Source organism: Octodon degus, unplaced genomic scaffold, assembly GCF_000260255.1.
Source record: "Octodon degus isolate 3935 unplaced genomic scaffold, OctDeg1.0 scaffold00003, whole genome shotgun sequence".
NCBI lineage: Eukaryota > Metazoa > Chordata > Mammalia > Rodentia > Octodontidae > Octodon > Octodon degus.
Window position 1 is genome coordinate 32514360 of NW_004524579.1, and position 7310 is coordinate 32521669.

The window sequence follows — 7310 nt, forward strand, 5'->3', positions numbered from 1 at the left end:
GTTGAAGTGTGTGTTTTATTGGACTATGGTATGAGGAGTAGTAGTAGAAGGTTCACTTGAAAGACTGGTGCTTTTCTTTTTATTATAGTAGTTATTCTACTTTAAGTAAAAGTTGTGGTCGTTATGGTTATGGATTACAAAATTTTGTTTTCTCCATGCTCACTAAGGTGGGCTGATACCGTCCTCCAGCTCACTTTTCTCATCCCCCATCCCCACCCACTGTGCCCCACCTCTTTCCAGGGCTCAGCACCTTCTAGAATGTTCTTTTCTCTCTGTTGCTCTGGACACCTGGATACTGAGTGTCCCTGGAATCTAACTGTTCTGTTCTGGAGAAGTAGGTTGGGTGATTTTCTCTGCCCAAGTAATTTCTGGAAAACAAACTGAATTGTACTAAGAGTGTTATAGAATGGAGCTCAGTAAAGACCCTAAAGTTCTTGTTAAGAGCAACCACCTATTGGTTCTTTCTAAAGTCAATTTTGTGCTTTTCTCTTGGAAGATCTGAAGAGCAAGCCCATCTCAGGAGGACTCAGAGCCGCTCCTCTTCCTGGAAGCAGAGGTTTATTTCTGGAAGCTGCTGTTTTCTGAGAATCCTATCAGCATGTCTGATCGAGGAGACGACTGCTATTTCTTTTTCTATTCCACATGTACCAAAGGGGCCTCATGCCAGTTCAGGCACTGTGAGGCTGCGCTGGGCAGTGAGACGGTATGCGCGCTGTGGCGGGAAGGCCGCTGCTTTCGACGGTGGTGCAGGGATCGGCACATGTCCGTGGATAAGAAACGCAGCAAAATTCCTTGTTACTGGGAGAGTCAGCCGATGGGATGCCAAAAGCGAAACTGTGCTTTCCATCATGACAGAGGACGGTATGTTGAGGGGCTATTCCTGCCTCCAAGCAAAATCTTGGTGCCCACCGTGATTGGGTCCACGAAGGCAGCTAAGGCCGAGCTTGCGCTGCAGGGAGGCGGGCTCTCTGTCCAACCCAAGCCCTGTGCTCAGCTGCAGTGCGTGCTCCAAAGAAAGGGAGAAAGTCACCCTGATGTTCCTTGCCCCAGACACTCGTGGGAGGTGATCAATGCCACTGGTGGCGATGAGAATGACCATGACATGTCTTCCAAGGAGGGAGATGAAACCAACATGCCTACCTCACGGTCCACTCCTGAGGTCCCTAGTGGGTTACCGATGGCCTCTATACAGAAACAGAGTATCACCTTAAAGCAAGAAGTTTCTTCTGATTTTTCCAGTTCTCTGCTCCAGCCTCAGCTCATTCCGACTGTGGTGAGGACAGTCACTGTGCCAAGCAAAGGAGAATCCCTGGTTAGGCTGAGTCTTTCTGAGAGACTGGGGAAACGAAAACTATCCGCCAGTGGTGACTGCAACCCCTCACTGAAGCGGAGCCTCGCAGGGCGGCTAGGAAAGGAAGTTGGAGCTCCAGAAACAGATCTGGACAAAGCAGCCAAAAAATCACAGATTTCCAAGTCTCTGCAGGAGCAAATGGGTGCCTCACCAGGGCCATGCAGGCATGAAGCAGCAGTGAGAGGGGACAAGGCTGGGGACATCCATGTGAAGACATTAGAAGAAATACTTGCGGGAAGAGTGCATCAGAAGCACGCAGAGTTGCACACTAAGCTCAAGACGTGGAGTCCTTCTGCAGCTGAGGGTCCGACCTCAAGAGCGAGCACCCTCCCCAGCACCCAAATGAAAACCCTCTCCGAGGGCCTCGCTGAAAACGAGTACCGGCAGCAGGAAAAAGCCAGACAGCAATGCAGAGGGCATGCAGCTGGCATCAAGAGAAACACAGACACCGGGATTGGGAAAACACTCCTTTTGCGGCCCATCCCTGTGAGCAAAGGACACTCAAGGGAGCCTGTGGGGACAAGGAAATCCCTGCAGCACGTGCACGTGAAGACTCTGGAGGAAATCAAGCTGGAAAAGGCACTGAGGAGGCAGCAGAGTGCTGAGCGGGGCACCAGATGCCAGCCCCAAGCCCAGGCCTCCCAGGGAACAGGGCGGCTGCTCCAGCTCCCGAAACGTCCAGGTGCCAAAGAGGAGAAGAAGCCTCACGAAGGAGCCGAAATTGTTTCTCAGAGCAGACTCACCAGAACCACGACTGGTGAGACTTCGGCGGAGGCCGTGGGAGCTGTGACCGCACTTGCGCTGCAGAGATGTGAGACCTTGGCCAAGAAGCACATGCAGGAGGAGCAGGACAGGGCCGGCACACGGGAGGGAAAGTCAGCCTTGCCACCCTTGCGGGAAGATGTAGCCTCTGGCAGCACCCTCCTGGAGAAACCTGTGCTCACTGCTGAGGCAGGCCTCCCGCCATGTCTTACCGAGCAGCTTCCCACAGGGTCCTGCCAGAAAGTGGAAGGAGAAACCTCAGACCTCGGGTACTCAAAACTGAAGAGAAAACGTGCACCACAGTCTTTGGCACAAAAGGGTAAAGCTAAACCTAAAGGAAATGTGAAGCCATCAGGTGTGAATATTGTTGCTAGTCCCCTGTTGGCCCCAAAACGCAAGGCCTCAGAGATGCATTGTGAAGGTGTGGCAGCTGGGGAGCTGCTGAGCTCTGCCAGTGCCCTGCGGGGATCCCCGGCCAAAAAAGCAGCTAGAGACAGTTTTCCAGTTCTGCCAAGCCAATCTTCTCCAGACCTGCCATCCCTAGGAGGATCTGGCCCATTCTTGTCCCAACTATCCATAGAAACTTGCCAAGCCAGCTCAGCCTCCACAGAAGCCCCACTTTCCATGGAGGATGATTTTGAGAAACTAATATGGGAAATTTCAGGAGGCAACTTAGAAGATGTGATTGACCTGGACCTTGAGAAAGATGAAGATGAACTTTTGCTTGAACTGTCAGAACTGATTGATAGTTAAAGGTGGTCCTGCGAATGCTTTAAAGAAGAACTCACCATAAAAGACTTAGTTTCATCTGTTAAAACACATATCTGAGAAGATTATTTCTTTATTGTTTAATTTGCCCCAAATAATGCTGAATTATCTATGTGGATTTTTTTTCCTTTTATTTTTCAAGTCTGTTGCTAACCAGTTTGATATCATTCAACGCATAGTTAAGAATCTTTGAGGAAAATATGTCTTTCTACAAAGCAAAGAGACTGAGAGGGAAATGTGTGATTTAAGAATGGGAGAAACTAATTTCTTGAGGTGTGTATTGTACAAAGACAGCTGTGTTGTTGTGGACTAAATTTCATGCTACCACCAAATAGATAATTTCACACAGTCTGTGCTAAGCTGAACATCTTAGCACAGATTTCACATAAACTTTAAACCGGCCTGAAGAAACCTGAGCATGCACAGAGTGCTTTGAGCCTGAATCTGACGCTCTGGCTTCTGCAAAAAGCTTTAGTGAACTTCTTATCACTGCCCTCTTTACAAAGGTTTCTCCAATGCCTCAGAGGGTCCCTGAATGTGATATTCCACTTCTGAGCCTCCCTGGATTAGAAGAGTTCTTCTTTTCAGGATTTCAGTCCTACTGTCATTAAATTATCACAGGGAGACAAAGTGATCAACTTTATGTTGTCTGGCTGTGCTGGGAAGCTCCTCTGGCCCAGTATTTATTTGGTGTTTTTTAACTGTCTCAACAGGAAAAAAAAAATAAGTAAACAGATTGAAGCTGCCACTGACTTCAAGTTTATGTATAGATGTCCTTCTACTCTTCCATTTTCAGTTGACTGTGACAGTAATTTTCTTCTCCAGAGCAAGGGTGGAATATTCTGGGTTAACTAATGATTGTATAAACTCGTTTTAATTTTGGAAACAGCTCATAGAACCCAGGTCCCTTTTATATATAGCTATTATTCTTTTGCCTTTTTTAAAAAAATAAGTTGTTTCCTATGTAGAATATGTATATCAGTGATTCATATTCAGTGTTATTTCAACCATTTGCAATTACAGAAGGAGAAATACTTATTTATGTTTGAAACAAAACTAGAGTAGGAAAATAAAAAAATAATATGTGGTGGTTGTAAGTTAAACAACCAGGACTGGTTACCTTTATCATACTAGGATCGGGTTGAAACAGTCACAGTTCCTACTGTGCTAGTTGTGGAGACATTCATATCTGTAGTGTTCATAGCAGTTGATTACATTATGTTGAGAACTGTAGGATGACCAAGTTATGATTCCAGGATTAATTACTGTGTGCTCCCCATCATTTGGGGATATATGGGAATAATGGGGCCACCTATGTCCTGGTTTATTGACCAAGCATACGATGAATATTCCAACCAGTCTTGTTATTGCACAAGCTAAAAGATAAGTCAGATTTTCTGCAAAGATTATTCACTGCATATAGTTTGTGTCACCTAAAAGGATTTAAAAACGGTAAAAATGAAACCAAACATTTTGATAAAAATGAGTCACTGTCACTTCTTTGTAATTTCAATTGTATATTGTTTGTGTGTAAGTGTTATTTATATTAACTTACTTGCTTTACAAAATAAATATGTAAATTTATTTTATGTTATGTTTTCATAATAAAGACTAAGTTAAGCTACAGTATTTTCATTCTGGAAAGATTGTTTTTGTGTAGTGTAGAAAAACATTCACAGCATTTAGTGTAGAAAAACGCATTCACAGCAATTACCTTTATTATTCTTATGTCTGTCTCTCTTAAGTACTCGTCTGGGCTATTTTTCACTCATTATTGGTACAAAATACCTACCACATAAAATTAAGTACAGAAAGGCTTATTTATTTAGCTCACGGTTTTTGGAGGATTCAGTCTATAATCAGTTGGCTCCAAGGCAGGGCGGTGTGGCACAGGGGCAACACTTCATGGTGGCAGATGACAGGAAAAGCAGCAGGAGTAGAATGCAGGTGGGGCGTGGAATGCAAGCCTCTTTTCCTCTTATATTGTAAGCAGGCTATCACTCCTCAGGATGGGCACAGCAATCATACCATCTGGTGCCCTCCTCTTGCGCAGGATGAGGATGTTTACAAAGTGAGGACCTGGCTCCCTGCTGAGTTACACTTCTCAACTTCTCAAGTTGACACAGTGTTAACCTACAGTAATGTTAAAGAAACTCATTCAGAACTGTAAGTTCCCAGAAAATATCAGCACATAAGTAGTTTATTGCCTGCATATTACAAAGATGGAATTCCTCAAATTGACTAAATTGAAATTTCTTTCTTTCAAAATTTCTCCCATAAACAGGCTTCTTAGAAATCTCGCATACTCTACACTCTTAAGTTACTAGCCTGGACTAGCTAATTGAAGATAGTGTTTTGCCAATCTTCAACTAAGATTCAGCTTGTCAGCATGAAATTTTTTATATCTTATAAAATTTACCTTTTTATAAGCTATCAGCTATCTTCACTTGAATTTTTCTTACTTTCTTTGAATTCTTTTTTCATCTGTAACATAACTGAGAATGCTTGACTTTGAGAAGTGACATGAAAGTTAGTATAGGTGAAATGGATTAGAGTCTACCAAGTATCATTTGGTTGAGAATTTGGCAGATGGTGGCTGGGTGGCATCGAGTCTGGGACCATAAAGACATTGTGTTTCAGTTTAGCTTTGCCATTTACAATGTGGCCTTGGCAAGATCACTGCAGTTATATCCTGTCTTATAGATAAGGTCCTGTTGTGGACCTTAATATAGGGAGTGTGGGTAAGGTCTTATGTCACTGCCCAGCACTTACTAAGTGCTGATGCTTATTTTGATTCTGATCATTTTTATAGTGCTGCAACAAAATTGTTATTATTTAATGATTATGTAATATCAAAGCAATAAAATAATAGAATTTCATGTCAAATACTCTTACATTGATGATCCGTTATCTGAAATGCCTGGAAGTAGATGTGTATTTCAGGTATTGGATATTTTTCAGATTTTGGCATACTTGTATATATGTGATGAGATATTGGTGGATGGAACCACCAATATAAAATTCATTTTTGTATATATTGCACACATAGCCTGAGGATGATTTTATACACGGTGTTTAGTGCATCTGCTTTATAAACAAGAACAGATAAACAGGTTTTGTGTTATATAGGAACTCACAAAATTTGCTTTTGGAGGATTTCTGATTAGATGATTTTTAGAATTACTGTCAGTTCAAAGGTTGAAGTTTAGTTTACCTCTGTAAATAATAGACATTTTCTTTTTGCTTTTAACCTCATTCCTTCCAAATTGCTTAAGCCAGTATTAATGTGTTTTGAATTATAATTACAGAATAATATTTTAAGAATGGATAGTTATGTTGCTGAAAATTATACCTGTTTTAGATTCATAAATGTTAGCAACAATTTTAAAATTCTGCATGTATTTTTAAGCTACCTAAAGAAAAGTACAAGATTTTGAATTGACAATTTGTACTTGAAAAGTTAATAAAAGTGGTGGAGACTCAACATGGCTGAATAGAGGAGGAGCTATGCGGGAGTAGAAAATCATCTAAAGACATAGTGGCTAACTGAATTTCTCGTGACAAAGTCAGGAACTGTAGATACAACAGTGATGGTAGTGAGGGCCTAGATCCCAGTGAGGTTGAGGTGCATGCGACAGAGGCAGGACTGATGCAGTCCTAACTTACAGTGAGGCAACAGTGGGATATCAATACTCACCCTTCCTGTCTCAGTGTGAGAAGGGAGAAATGCAGAAGAATGGAATAGAAGGGGCTGTACAAGGGCTGGTGCATGGTACTGGGAGCAGTCTCCAGCTAACTCTGCCTGAAGCCACTGCAGCAACTGGGAGAGTGATGCAGGGACACACAGGTTAAAGAGACCTGGATGTGTGTGTGGGGGACGTGGGCAATTGCTGGCTGAAGACTAGTCCCACTCCCCACATCTGTAAGCCAAGATCAGGCTTGCACTCAACACTAATCCCATGCAGCCTTGACATGGTTACCCAGCCCAGATTAGAGCTCTTACTTTGATGCTGCCACAGAATGGAGGGCACAAGAAGAATTTTATTTTTATTGTTGTGTTTTGCTTGGTTTTTCTTTTTCTGTTTTTTTTTTTTTTGACTGTTTAAGTTGTACTTTTCTTTTTTTCACCTTTTTTTCCTCTTTCATCAACTTTGTTGATTCTTTTGATATTTCATGTGAGTAGACATTGTCTCTAGTGTGTCTGGTTCATTTCAATATTCTTTTATTTTTTTTCTTCCATTCTTTCTCTGCTGTCCTCCAGTTTCCCCAAATTGGGGATCATCCATTGTCTTTCAGTTTGCTTCTACTATATCTCTTTAATCATCTATTTATCTTCTTTCCTATTGCTTTTAAACCTACTGCCCACCCCTTGAGTAAAATCATTCTACTAAGGGCAAACTCACAATATGCACATTCTTGGTTATATTGG

At 42.4% G+C, this 7310-nt stretch overlaps 1 pseudogene; it reads left to right on the forward strand.

The window, feature by feature from the left end:
• The first annotated feature begins 598 nt into the window (after positions 1–598).
• On the forward strand, positions 599–2866 carry LOC101576802 (annotated as a pseudogene).
• Positions 2867–7310: the final 4444 nt, after the last annotated feature.